The sequence below is a fragment of the Ambystoma mexicanum genome, chromosome 2q (assembly GCF_040938575.1).
Source record: "Ambystoma mexicanum isolate Mex_15411 chromosome 2q, UKY_AmexF1_1, whole genome shotgun sequence".
NCBI classification, from domain to species: domain Eukaryota; kingdom Metazoa; phylum Chordata; class Amphibia; order Caudata; family Ambystomatidae; genus Ambystoma; species Ambystoma mexicanum.
In genome coordinates this window covers 715,063,448-715,077,241 of record NC_090924.1, presented here as the reverse complement: position 1 = coordinate 715,077,241, position 13,794 = coordinate 715,063,448, and the positions used below count along the sequence as shown (strand labels likewise).

At 45.1% G+C, this 13,794-nt stretch overlaps 1 protein-coding gene across 3 annotated transcripts in view; it reads right to left on the bottom strand.

Annotated features, from left to right (window-relative positions):
* Positions 1–13,794, bottom strand: part of DPP6 (dipeptidyl peptidase like 6) — a 2,034,493-nt gene that overhangs the window by 1,027,165 nt on the left and 993,534 nt on the right. The window lies entirely within an intron of this gene.

Sequence of the window (13,794 nt, the reverse complement as noted above, 5' to 3'; positions counted from 1 at the left end):
TCTGACAGAGGTTCTCTCTAGCAATAGTAACTGTTGGAGAAACTGTCAATATGGGGCCTCCAAATCCTGCAAAACCGCAATAAACTGACAAATACAACACTATTGACGATTTCTTCACAGCCAAGATAGATAATTAGACAATACGACTTGCCAGCTCCAAACACACCACCGATTTTCTGCCCATTCCAGCCCTCAACATAGCAATTTAGCTCTCATTGCTGCAGATTGTATAATTTATGCGGCACTCAAAGCTAACAATGACCAGCACTCTCACAGCGTGTCATTACTTTATGTATAGAAACGAGGAAAGGCACAGCTCAAGATTCAAGCCTTGAAATAGCACCACATGGGTTTGAAACGTGTGTTTGGATGAAGAAAAAGCTCACACAGACTGAGCAACTAATGAAGAAGCTGTGTGTACTTACATGGTTCATATGCACACTAGAAAGGCAATGTTAGAAGGGGTAGTCTGTCTTGTATTTAAGAAATAAATACATTTTACTACAAGGAAATTATTCTGATTAAATATCGATCACAAAGTGTGTGCTTTCAACATAAGTGTTGCATACTGTCTTTCTGAATGCATGGTTGACAGAATGTTGGTGTGTCAGTGATGGAATGTTTGTCCATGTAGTTTTTGTTTAAGGGTTCCAAGAAAGTCAGTTGGGGACCTCTAGCCTGGGTGGGGGGATACAATGTTTGTATCCTCTATAGCTCATTTTAAGTAACACGCAATAAAGTGGAACTGAGGAACCTGGAAAGCGTCCGAGTGTACATCATTACAATAAGATTTAAATTTCAGATGTAATCAAACAATTTATCAAGTCAAGTTACTGTTACCTACCTTCCCTCCCTCTCTCACTACAGAGCCACTAAGCTTGGCTACTTACCAACTACTTGCTCTGATTTTAATGCAAATTGTATCTATGAATAACCTGTGTCAGAAAAGTATATAAATACATTGACCTATGTGTGGAATTGTATTGCTCTGCTCTGAAAAGCACACAGAACTACCATAAATCACCAATGCAATTATAGAGCAAATACTTCAACCCAAAAACAGACAGACACAGTAACTCACAGCCACGCACCCTTTAGAAGATAATCAGCTCTTTACGGCTATTTATTCAAAGATTACAGGTACATAGAAATAACTCATAAAACTAACATGGCCATAAGTAAAGAAAGCAAAAGAAATACATCACCGTGAGCGTAAATTCTGTCCTCATCTCGTCCAGAAGCGGCTGGAAGACTCCGGGGGGACAGCCAGGAAGAGAGCGCTACAGCTCACAGGAAGGCCAGATGGAGCGTCCTTCTCTGGCTGAAGTCTCACCTGACTCCTCCAGGTTTCCGCCTATATAGGCACTCCAAAAAAAGGAGTTAATTCTCGAACCTTCTGGAATTGCACAATCGCAGTTGAGGGACAGCCGTCGGTTGCCAGCTGGGTCAATCGAGAGCTCCCCTCCAAGGAATGCAGGGCCTCCCTGCTCTAAAAACATGCTCCACGAGAACAGTTTCCCAGCAGAAATGGACTTGACTGCATACAAAGTTTGAAAAAAGCATGCTTGTCTCAGCACTGTGAATCAACACTTCAGCAAAATGTGTGCAGCCTTTCACTGCGGAGTGAAGTAAATATCCAACATGGCTCCGAGCACTCCCAGAATGTATTGTGCTCCGCGCCATTTTGAACTAAGCATAAATTGAGCAGAACAGGAATACATATTGTATGTAAAGTGTGTACAAAGCTATACTAATGGAACAGAATACAAAAAACTACACACCTATTCACAACTGTGCCTTGAGGAAGCCTGGGTAAGGGTGAAACAAATGCATATGCCTCCAAATTGAGCATGTTGGCATCTTTTTATCTAAAAACAATACCTATGGTATTTAACTAATAAAAACTACTGACCATACGAACGGTTTTGGTTTCATTTTTGAGGAATACGACATAATAGGCTGGGCACAAGTAACCTTCGAACCCCGCCTTTTCTAAATTACTTTAAAGCATGTCTGGTGTTCTTGATTATATAGATGAGGTTGAACATTCTGTATGTAACAAACCTACCAAATTACACATCCAAACAAATACAATTAAATAATAATAAAACAATAATTATTCATTGAAATGCAGGAATAATTGAAAGTGGGCAGAACTGACAGCTAATCCAGAGGATGTGCAATACTTACAAATACGTATCACCTTGAGAAAAGAGAAAACATAAAATAAGAAGGGCCAATGATATAATAGATAGGAGGACTAGGGCAAAATGAATGAACACAGAAAACAAAAGCAAAGGCCAAGATTAAGGGCCTCATCACGAGTCTGGCCGTAACCCTTAAATGTGGGAGGTAGCGCTATTACCGCCGCATTTAAGGGTCTGCCAGATCATGGCCTTGGCGGATTTCCCCCCCAGCTCTGAGCTAGTAAACTGTGGACCAGTAGGACAGCCTTCCTTGGAATGATGAATCAGTGCCAAGCCTTAAAACACCACTCCCTCCAGGAATAACTAGCAAGCTCATGTCACACCCATGGAACACTGGCCAGAGACCAGATCCCAGCAAGGCCATGAAGTAAAGCGTACGTGGAATTTCATGGGGTCAGAACAGCACCCATTAACAATTCATCCAAGTACACACAACGCATGTTTTTCAGGGGTACTCAAAGTGTGTGAGTCGTAAAGATCATTTAAATAAATAGATTTTTGAATTTTGGTTAAAAGACAACACAATCATATGGGTTTTTCTTGCAATGGGCGTGATAAGCATTCACGAAATAGAAAAAGGAATATGGCACTATAATCCATTATTCCCCAATCTTATATCTGAGAGCTTGGTAAAAGGGTATATGCAGAAGGGATATATACAGTCTCTGGAGTGTACTGGACTCTTCTAGTTCATGTTTACTGCATGTCTATTTCTTCTGCTTAACAGATAATCATTTCAATGGTTAGCTTATAGGTCCTTTCTGGAGCACATCTGACACGTCAACATATTAGGGAAGATTGGCATGTACACATCTGCTAGGATCGACAGAAAGGGAACATTGACTACAGAGACACAATTGTATTATGCATGCCCAGGTTATTCTGATCAATTCAGATGCCCACACTCTGCAAACAGAACAGCATCACAATTTCATAACTATAAAATGTGCACTGTAGCAATATGAACACAAAACCGGAAAGCAAAAAGGCAAAAGTCATAATCAGAAATATCAGTGTCATCAGAGAAGATGACACGTGTTGAAGCCAATCAAGAGATAGTAGAGGACAAGATATCCTTATAAGATATACCATATCCCAAAATAGAAGCATTTTCGATTAAAACGATTTTTTGTGGGCAGAGGTCCCAAGCGAAAGCATCAGGGGCGTGAATCCAAAGTAAAACAGCAATTGGTTATTTGCGTTAAAAAAAGGTTGCTGAATGGATAAAACATATAGAGAACATTGCCCAAGCAGACCCAGTGAACATAAAAAAAATTGGGGCCCAAGAACACAGAGAGGCCTCCATGGCGCTTGTAACATGGATACTGCAAACCTAGACTGTTTCATCTAGACACAGGTACTACTCGAGGAGGTGCTTGGCACAGTGTGTCTGTACAGTAAGATCCAGGGGGATACACTGGCTCTGCCGAAAGAAGGGGGCACGGGGCAAGTTGGCTCCAAAGTATAACAGATTTAGAATTAGTTTCTATTGTCAGGGCCTTCCCATCTGAAGGGGTGGGTATTCGAGGAGGCAATTTTATGGATGAGCAGTGAGTTTTGCAGGGTTTGCAGTGGGACATTTTCATGTATAAGGTCACGCCATGTGTTCCAATAAGTTGTACATAAAATACTAAATAAAATATCAATTCAATTATTTGAAAGTGAGGCAAAGAATGTTAACAATGACGATGGCTCTCAAAGGAGCAAGAGTACATATTCTAGAATGCTTGCCAGGAAAACTCCTCTTTCTTCATATGTCTGCATATTGCATGTCTCATTTTCATCATTGTTTGGTGTAGTTTAGAAAAATGCACTCCCATTTTGGTTGAGAGCATCTCAGATTAGGGAGATTACTTCCAGTAATGATACTGTATATTTTGACGCTCTGACATCTGTACTCTATCAGAGTTTTTAAATATTGGACTGGTATAGCACCACCCACACCAAGCCAGAAAAATACATAACCATTTACCAGGCACATTTGTCACTCTTGCTAGAGCTGAAAGCTTAGTCCAGACACACGTATGGCACACAGAATCAAATAAAACAAAACACTTGGCAGCATCTGTCCTTCTTGATTAGGGCCAGGTGTTGCAATCTCCCAAAGGTTAATCTGTACTCTGTCTCCCTTATTATGAATGAAGTGGCGAATCAATTGGGCCCTCTTAAACCTGCACATATGCACACGCGCTCATCTGAACCATGGTTCACTGAGCAGCTTAAACCGTTTCAGACGCGAGTTAAGCAGGCAGAGCGCAAATGACGCTGTGCAATAGCTCCATAGAAAAAAGGTATTTTGAACTGCTTACTAGGAACAACCATCGCAAGATTGTCATGGCTAAATACTTTTTCTTTCACCCAAAACATTGGACTGGCCCTTAATCACTCCAAGGAACCCTTTTCAGTAGTGAAATCCTTTAACTCTGTCAGTAATGTATCCCCCAGGGCTCCCTCTTCTCAAGAGCTGTGTGACTCCCTCTCTGACATTTTTGTCACCAAAGTTACCAACAGACGGGACGCTATTGTCAGTGTGACTTCTCCCAGTCCGCCCTTTGTGGGTCTGCTCACTGCTGACCCTACCGCCCTGGTATGGTCTACTTTTCAGGAATTCTCTGAGGATGATGTTACACGGGCATTTCTGCGTCTTTAATCAGCTGCTCATTCAGATACAAGCCCTCTTACCATGAAAATAATCCTGCCCACTTTAATACCTTAGGTCACATGTGCTATCAAGCTTTCGTGTCAGGCTGCCTCTTTCCGGCAGAAATGAAACATGCTACTGTAATTCCTCTTCTGAGGAAGCCAACTTTGGATACCTTTGTGCTAGCTAACTGTCGTCCTATTGCAGTGCCTTCTTTTTTCATGAAATTACTTGAATCCTCGGTGGACCACTTTTTATTTTCCTTGTTGGAAACATCATTCTCCTTTGACTCTGTTCAGTCAGGATTCTGACTGGGCAGGGGCACAGAGTGTCCTGACTTCTGTGGTGGATGACTGCACTCTTCTTTTTCATCAGGGTGAGTCAGGGCCTTAAGTCTATTAGAACGGTCGGCGGCATTTGACACTGTTGACCATTCCATCTTGTTATCCCGTCTTGCTGCAGCTGGCCCCTTGGGAAATGTCCTTACCTGGTTTACCTCTTTCCTGACCGATAGGAGCCAATCTCTCTTATTAGCTACATTTCTTTCAACTTCTTGGTCACTATCCTGTAGTTTTCCACAGGGATCTGCATTTTAGAATCTATGTTAGCATGGTTTTCCGCTTCTATTCGCAATGCGACAACACCCATATTTTGGTTCGGCTGGATCAGGATCGGGCTGAGGTGTCGTTGGATCTGTGCAAGTGCCTGGCTGCGGACAAGACAGAGATATTTGTGGTAGGGTTTACTCTTAGCTCTGCTCTTTGTACCTCCTATTTCTGGCCTCCCACACAAGGTGACTTTCCCACTCCTGTCACCAGGGTAACAAATCTGGGAGCTCTTCTATCTTCTTCACTTTCTCGAGCACCTCAGGTGAGCGTGGTCTGCAAAACAGGTTACTTTCTTCTGAGAATACTGGGAAAGGTCCTCCTGTTTCTTCCCCTGCATTTACATCCGCTAGTGGTATCTTATCACCAGTTGGATTTACTATTATAATGCCCTGTATCTTGCCCAGCCAATTGGAATTATCCACCGTTTACAACTACTACAAAACTTTGCAGCCCAAATGGCTACTAATGCCCTTTATGGAGTGCACATTAGTCCTGCATTACAAGCCCTACACTGGCTACCGGTGAGTCAAAGAATCACATTTAAATCCCTCTGTTTGGTCCACGGGACCTGTTATGGTCAAGGAGCTGACTATCTCAGAGACACATTTTGCCACAATGTCCCCGGACGTCTGCTCCATTCTAGCTTGACTAATTTGGTAGTGGTTCCTAAGATTCGACTCATGCGGGTTGACGGACGAGCTTTCTCGTTTGTGGTGGCCAAGCATTGGAATAGCCTTTCCCATGAGTGTATGGCCACAGAGAACCATCTCCAATGTAGGCGTTTGTTGAAAAGATTTGTCTTTCCCTAGAATGGATGACCTGTATCAGACTTATCCGGTGTCCGGTCAAAGGTTCGAAACCAAAAGGATTGAATGCCATAGGGTCGAGTCAATAGGACCTAAAGCAAAAGGGTCGATATTTTTTTTTAAATGTATATTTTTTGGGGGGTTTCCGTATAGGAAAAAAAGGTTTTTTTACCACGAAAAAGGGAGTTTTGGGGGGGTACCCCTAAAAAAAAAAATAATAAAAATAAAAATCGACCCTTTTGTTTTCGATCCTTTTGATTAGACCCTATTGTATTTCAATCCTTTTGATTCAATACTTTGACCTAAAACCGACTTATCCTCGTGCCAAGATGCCTAACAGTGAACTTGCGCGCTATACATTTTATTAACATACCATAGTGCGATGCATCAATCATGCAAATTAGGAGAAGGAACTTTGTGTACCTTGGAAATAAAACAGCATCCATTCTCATATTGTGTGTGTCTATATGTCTGTAAAGTATGTATATACGACAACCTTAGCTAGCAATTGTCATAGTACCTTACAAAAGGAACAGCAAATATTGTGTCCAAAGGTATATAACATTCAGAGAAAAAAAACAACAATGCAAAAAGGGACAATTTACCACTAATACATTAAGTAGGTCAGCATATAAATGAGGAAACTGGCAGAGACAGTGGATGGTTAAAGAGCTCAAAGAGGGAAGGTGAGCTTGGGCCATCAGAATTCAGTGAGGTTTTCTTTGACAACGCGTCTACATTTCCATCGTTTGGGGAGGGGACCTGCCTCGTGGAAGGTGAACGGGTGCTCCATATTCTGGGTGCAGTGCTGGAGAAGGTCTTTCCCTGCTGTAGCTCTTGGTGAATGGGGAATCAGTTGCCATGGCCATGGGGGTGATGCAGGCTGCTTTGAAGATTAAGCCGGCTTGTACAGGCAGACGGTGCAATTGTGCGAGTGGAAACGGACAGATGTCTTTGTGGCCATTATGCAGCGGGATGTGTAGGGACGCAGGATGGCACACTTGTTTCGTGGGGGTCAGGGTCGGTCTTAGTATGAATCTGAGGGGGCATTGCCAACTTGCAGGAGCAAGCCAACCAGCGCTTGGACCGCTGCTCTGTAGTCAAAAGTGTGGAGGAAAGGCTTGATGGTGAGGAGGAGAGAGACATGCATGATTTGGTGGTAGGGGGAGTGTTGACACCAACCTGTTTGAGTTTTCTGCTATTGGGGTCTTGAATGAGAGTTTGCTGAAAATGATGAACCAAGTGGATTTTGTGTAGGGGCGAAAATTGGGGACAGAGAGGTTGGAGTTTCATTTTCATCATACATGTCTGGTATTAAGCCCTCTTTTTGGTGGATTTCCAAGGACGATGACATCTAGGCGTCGCAAGAGGGAGAGACAATGCATACGCCAATAGATTCCCTGCCCAGTAGTGATCTGTAGGCAGAGCTGTGTGGCATCTGTATATCGATGGATTTTGATGCCTAGATCGGTGATGCCAAACGTCATAGGTCGGACAATGGAATCTGTGTGTTTAGTGCTGAGATCTACAACCTTTGCCTATCTAGATGTTTTGGACTACACTTCCTATCAGCCCTGTCCAGCATAGTCAGTAGAGAGGCATCATGGGAGTCGTACTCCAAAGCATCTGGATCCAGGATGCAGACGGGATCACTTATGGCTTGAACGGTGTCTGTCTCATTGCTGCAGACTGTATAATTAATGCTAACAAATGTTTTGGCCATATTATACATTTATGGTACTTATGGACAGTCGCAGAATGCTAGAAGTTGATCACTATAATTGACTGTTTTTATACTATGCGTTGCATGCACATATCAGATTATGTTTTCATGATAATTCTATTTTGCACATGTGATGTCTAGATTAAGTTATTTTGTTTCGCGCTTTGATGTTCTCTCCACAAACAAAGGGGAGTCGCTTGTTAGTGCACATCAGGTGAACAAGTGTAGATTTAATTAAGTCTCAAAAGCAGAGCGAGCAATTTAGCGTGTGAAGGTACACTGGCGGATAGGCAGCACCTCATGTTGGTTAATGTCAGAAACTGATGACAGATTTCATATTTTTTGCAATCACTGGGAGCAGGTCATTCATCAAAGAAGTGAGCGCCATCTGGAAAATGTCAAGACATATCCCACACTAAAGTGATTGAAAATTTACTCAATCACCACTCCTCAGTGAGCTGCCAGAAAAAATGGACTTTTAAGAAACAGTGACAAATAGGCGGATGTGATTTCCTCCCGCCGCGTGCGACATCCATCTCTCGACGCTGCCTCACATTGAGGCACACACAGCTGCTTCCAGAGGAGCCTCGGCTTCATCATCCGGTCCTGGAGCGCTTCTGTTGCACACATCGGCCACTTCAGACGTATGGATCAAGGTCATGGAAAGGTATATGCTATTCACAACACGCTTATATAATGCATCAAGTTGCGACACAACACAGTGACGATCGACTAGGATCTGAACGGATTCAGACTCCATGTTTAGCGCTCCGTTGCGTCTCGAAGCTGGATCCGTGCTCAATAAATACAATAATAATAAAAATAATAGTAATGGAGGCAACATCTTTGCCAATCTAGGGTGGAGTTATAGAAAAGGTGTGTGGTTGTAATTAGTATATTTTCTTTTTTTGATGCATGTTTGCGCCAGGGCAATGTTTGCCCTAGTCAAAGTTGTTTGCTGTCATGCAATAATGCATTGAAAGAATATGGGCCGGATTCTCAAAGGTTTGCACTGGAGAAAATCAGAGCTGCCCATCAGCATTTCTGATTTGCTCTGTTGCTTCATACCTCATGCACAAAGGCCAAAACTGGAGCAAATCTGGAGATGCCTGGTGATGCTAATGTGCAAATGAGATTCACAAGGATTTGCTCAAGGGTATTACAGAGATGCTCCAGACATCTTCAGACTTACTCCAATGTTCGGCTTTGTGAATCAAGTATAAGGTAGCAGGAGGCATGTCTGGTTTGCTCTAGTGCAAATCTCTGTGAATCATCACTGAGCCCCCAGACCTCCGGAAGAAGGAAGATGCCCTCCACTACATAGCAGCTGCACCCCCTGTTAAAATGGCCGCCACCGAAATGGGCAAACAAGCACTCGGAATGGCTCAGCATTGAAGAAAAGGCACTGGTTCAATGGAGCCGGCCGCCCCCAAAGGCTGTGCCACAAGGCCCTTGGAGCTCTCTGCAGCTCTCCTTCGAATTCATGCATCACTGACCCCCCCCCTAGAAGAAGGAAGATGCCCTGCACTACATAGCAGCTACACCCCCTGATAAGATGGCCGCCGCCAAAATGACAAACATCCTCTGTGCCTCTGTGAGGGCAAACAAGCACTCAGATTGGCTCAACATTAAGGAAATGGCACTGGCTCAACTGAGCCCGAAAGACAGAGCTGGCTGCTCCCAAAGGCTGTGCCATAAGGCCCTTGGAGCTCTATGGAGCTCTGCTGCAAATTCATTCATCACTGAGCCACGCAGACCTCCAGAAGAAGGAAGATGCCGTCCACTACATAGCGGCTGCTGCCCTGATAAGTTGGTTGTTGCCGAAACAGCGAACACCCTCTGTGCCAGCTTGAAGGCAAACAAGCACTCGGATTGGCTCAGTATTTAAGAAATGGCACTGGCTCAACATAGCCGGAAGGTGGAGCCGTCCACTGCCAAAGGCCGTGCCACAAGGCCCTTGGAGCTCTCTGCTGCTCATCGCTGTTGCCACCCGAAAACGTTGTCCGTGCCCGGCCCGGTGCCCACCAACTGAAACGTAAGCCTGACATGCTGTTATGCACTGCTGGCTCCTATATTGCTGTGTTGAATGGCTATGCCCGTGTTCACTGCCCACGGCACAACCCCACCCCATACCGCCTGGATTAACATTTGGCACCCCTCCATCCCGTTTCCCACCATCCTAGAGAATGCACACGCAGCTCCCCCTAAGCTCCCAGCTACCATCACATATGCCAGGATGGTGGTCGCAGCCTCCACAACTATCACAACACACTAATCCCCCCCTCACCAAACACTGCGATGCACTGAACAAGCATCAAATCAAGACCAAAGTACCACATCCCCTGAATACCCAATGACCAGGCAAAATAACCCCATCACCCCTCCTAAAGAGGCACCCAGGCACCAGAGACCCACACTGAAGCCAGCCACACCCCACGCTACCTCTGCAAAGATTGTGGAACCTGTCCGCCTTCTGAGACCCTTACTAAAATGACCCCCCAACCCAAAAAGAAACCACACCTGCCTGCAGCTACACAAACCCCACAGGGAAGAGGTCAGCCGCACACCTCATCCCAACACTGCCTCACTTGTGCCCACGGCACCCGCTGCACCTGAACCATCCAACAACCATTTTACCTCACATATACCCAGACCTGCACCCCACTCGAAATCCATGACTACCACCCCATTTTTCACTGCTGTATGAAAACCAGTTTTGGCACCAAGCCCCAAAGAGTCAAGCCCTCCCACCACCCACCACCCTTAGCAACGAAAAAACGTCCACCTTTGCGCAAAAACCCACACCAAAACCACCACCCACATGCTAGCCCGAAACACTTACTATGTAGCACGCACTGCATTGGAACCTGAAACCAATGCAACCTCAATCAGCATAGCCAACCCATAGCACACATGCAAAGCACTATGCACAGGGGGAGGGAGCACCAAACTTCCCCTACAGCCCCTGTCCCTCCCACCTCTGGCACAAACGCCCCTCTGCACTGAGCCCTCATCAATGAAAGATCCCTCCTGGCTCATGAATTAGACATTAATGACCTAAGCACCACCACAAAACTAGACATTCTGGCAATCTCAGAGACATGGCTCCACCAAGCCGCAGGCCCGTCCTTGTCCCTAGCTCTCCGTGAGGGCTTCACCATAATTAGATGTAACAGAACAGGTGCCAGAGGTGGAGGCGTAGCACTCATCTACTGGGACTCCCTTCAAATTAGACCCATTAGCAACTCAACGGAGAGAACCTGTTAACTCCTAACAGTAAAATTCACAACCACCCCATCAAACTCTATCACCATACAATGCCCTGACTGACCTAGGATTCACTCACAGGGTCACAAATCCAACCCACATCAAAGGGAGAACCCTGGCCTGGGTAGCGGACTGTAACGACCAGATTGCCATCACCTCTAATTCCCTCTGCCCATGGTCAGATCATCATATCCTATGCTTTACCATCCCCCTGAAGAACCACCATCCTCCAGCATCCCAAAACCTGCCACCCACACTGGGCCACAGCTCCCAGAACATCTCCAAAGAATCAATCTCCCTGCTATTCTCACCCCTATACCTCGAACACCTAGACTCAACAGATCCAGAAATCTTAGCAGACCTACACTCAAGTAACCTAACCAAAGCAGTGAACCTAGTAGCACCCCTTCTCCCAAGAAAAGCCAAGCCAACAAGTCACATTAACTCTTGGTTCACCCCGACAAGCCAACAAGCCACATTAACTCTTGGTTCACCTCGGACCTAAAAAAAGGCAGGCTGAAGCCACCTGGAAAAAAGACCACTCTGCCCTCTCTAAAATCGCCTTCTCCACCATATCTAGAGAATACAAACAGGCTATGATGGCAGCAAAAGCAGAAGCCTAAAACACTAGGATAGCCATGGCCAGTTCCAACTCACAACAATTATTCAAAATCCTAAGGGAATTAGAGTCTCCTGTCCTGCCACTCTCCACCTTCACCAAAGACGTGACCTGGTGCACCAACAACCAACATTCAGAATGCCATGCGACTTAAAATAAGCTCCCTACAGCAAAGAAATGAAAAAAAAAAGAATTCATGGTCTGCCCCAGAAACCTTCCCTCCAAGACAACTAAGACACACGCCGCTCCTCCCTTCCAGTTCAGGAAAATCCTGGAAGCAGAAAAAGCCAAAATCCTTAGAAATCTCAAGCCAACCAGATGTAAAGGAGCCATCTGCTCAGCCACCATCATCAAAGACTGCTCTGAAGCACTGATCCTATTCTTCACAAGATTCATAAACGCCTTGTTCTCCTCTAGCCGGGTACCAGTCACCCTAAAAGCATCCTGGGTACTCCCTTTACTAAAGAAAACCTTCTCTGGACCCACTGTCACCCAACAACTAATGACCGATCACAACAGTTCCCTTCTTACTAAAGATACTAGACAGAGCAGCTTACAACCGAATACAGCTATACCTTGAAACAAATCATATCCTAGGAATGTGCCAGTCAGGTTTCTGTCCTGGCCATGGCACAGAATCAGTGCTACTAGATCTAAAATGCCAGCTCGATGCATTTAGAGATGAGGGCAAATGAGCTTTCCTACTCCTTCTTGATCTATAAGCTGCCTTAGACCTGGTAGATCACAAAACACTGTGTCACCACCTCACAGCATCTGCTGACTTCTTGCCGGAAGCTGCATCATGGATCGCATCTTTCCTACAAAACAGATCCTTGAGAGTCTTCTCAGACATTGCAAGCGCCCCAACGATCCTCAGTCCCCGAGGGCTCCCCCAAGGTTCATGCATCTCCCCATCGCTTTATAACAACTTCACCAAACCATTATTCGACCTCCTATACACCATCAGCATCTTCTACACCGACTACGTCGACCATTCCCAAATCCTCCTCCCCATCAGGGTCCTACGACGAAGACTCACCATCAACAAAATCTACTCCACCATCCATACCTGAATGGCCTCCAACCACCTGTGCCTAAATGACGACAACACGGAGATCCTACTAGTCGGCTCCCCTACCATGCTAAAGAAACACAATGCTCAATTCACCTCCTTCACCATAGCTGGAATACAGATACCATCTCCTCCGCTGTAAAAACACTATGAGTCTACCTGGATGCCACCCTATCCCATTACCAAACAAGTGAACGCGATCGCCTCCACATCAACCTACATAGCTAAACTCCTCACTGCAGCTAGATATTTCCTCTCACTGAACAGTTGCCTGACAATCGCCCGAGCAATCATCGGAGCAAGACTGTATTACTGTACTGTCCTCTTTACAGGAGCTACCCAACAAAACCTGAACAAATTACAGATAATCCAGAACAATTCTCTCCAAGCAGCCTTGAACATACCGAAAAGAGACCACATCACAGCTGCTAGGAAGAAAGCACACCATTACCAATTCGAGAAAGGATCATCCTCAAAACTTTGTCCATTGCCCACAACTGCCTTTCCAATATGGCCCCCAATATCTGTGCCAGAAAATCACGAGAGCCAAGTCCTCAAGATAAGCAAGATCCATGTATGTACATCACCTGGCCCTACCTAGTGTAAAAATAGCAGTGGCAATGAACTACTGGAATGCCCTCCCTCCTGACCTAAGTGCTGAAACGTCCTTCTGGCCCTTCCGACAAGCGCTAAAAACTTGGCTATTTGCTTAAACTGACAAAAATGTAGTCGGCTAAGTGACATGTACAGCTTACTGTTTATGCCTGCCTATTAACTCACCACCACCTTATTGGTAACCGCATTGTAACTGGATTGCAACAGCTCCCTGATGTCCATGGGTTTAGGCACTG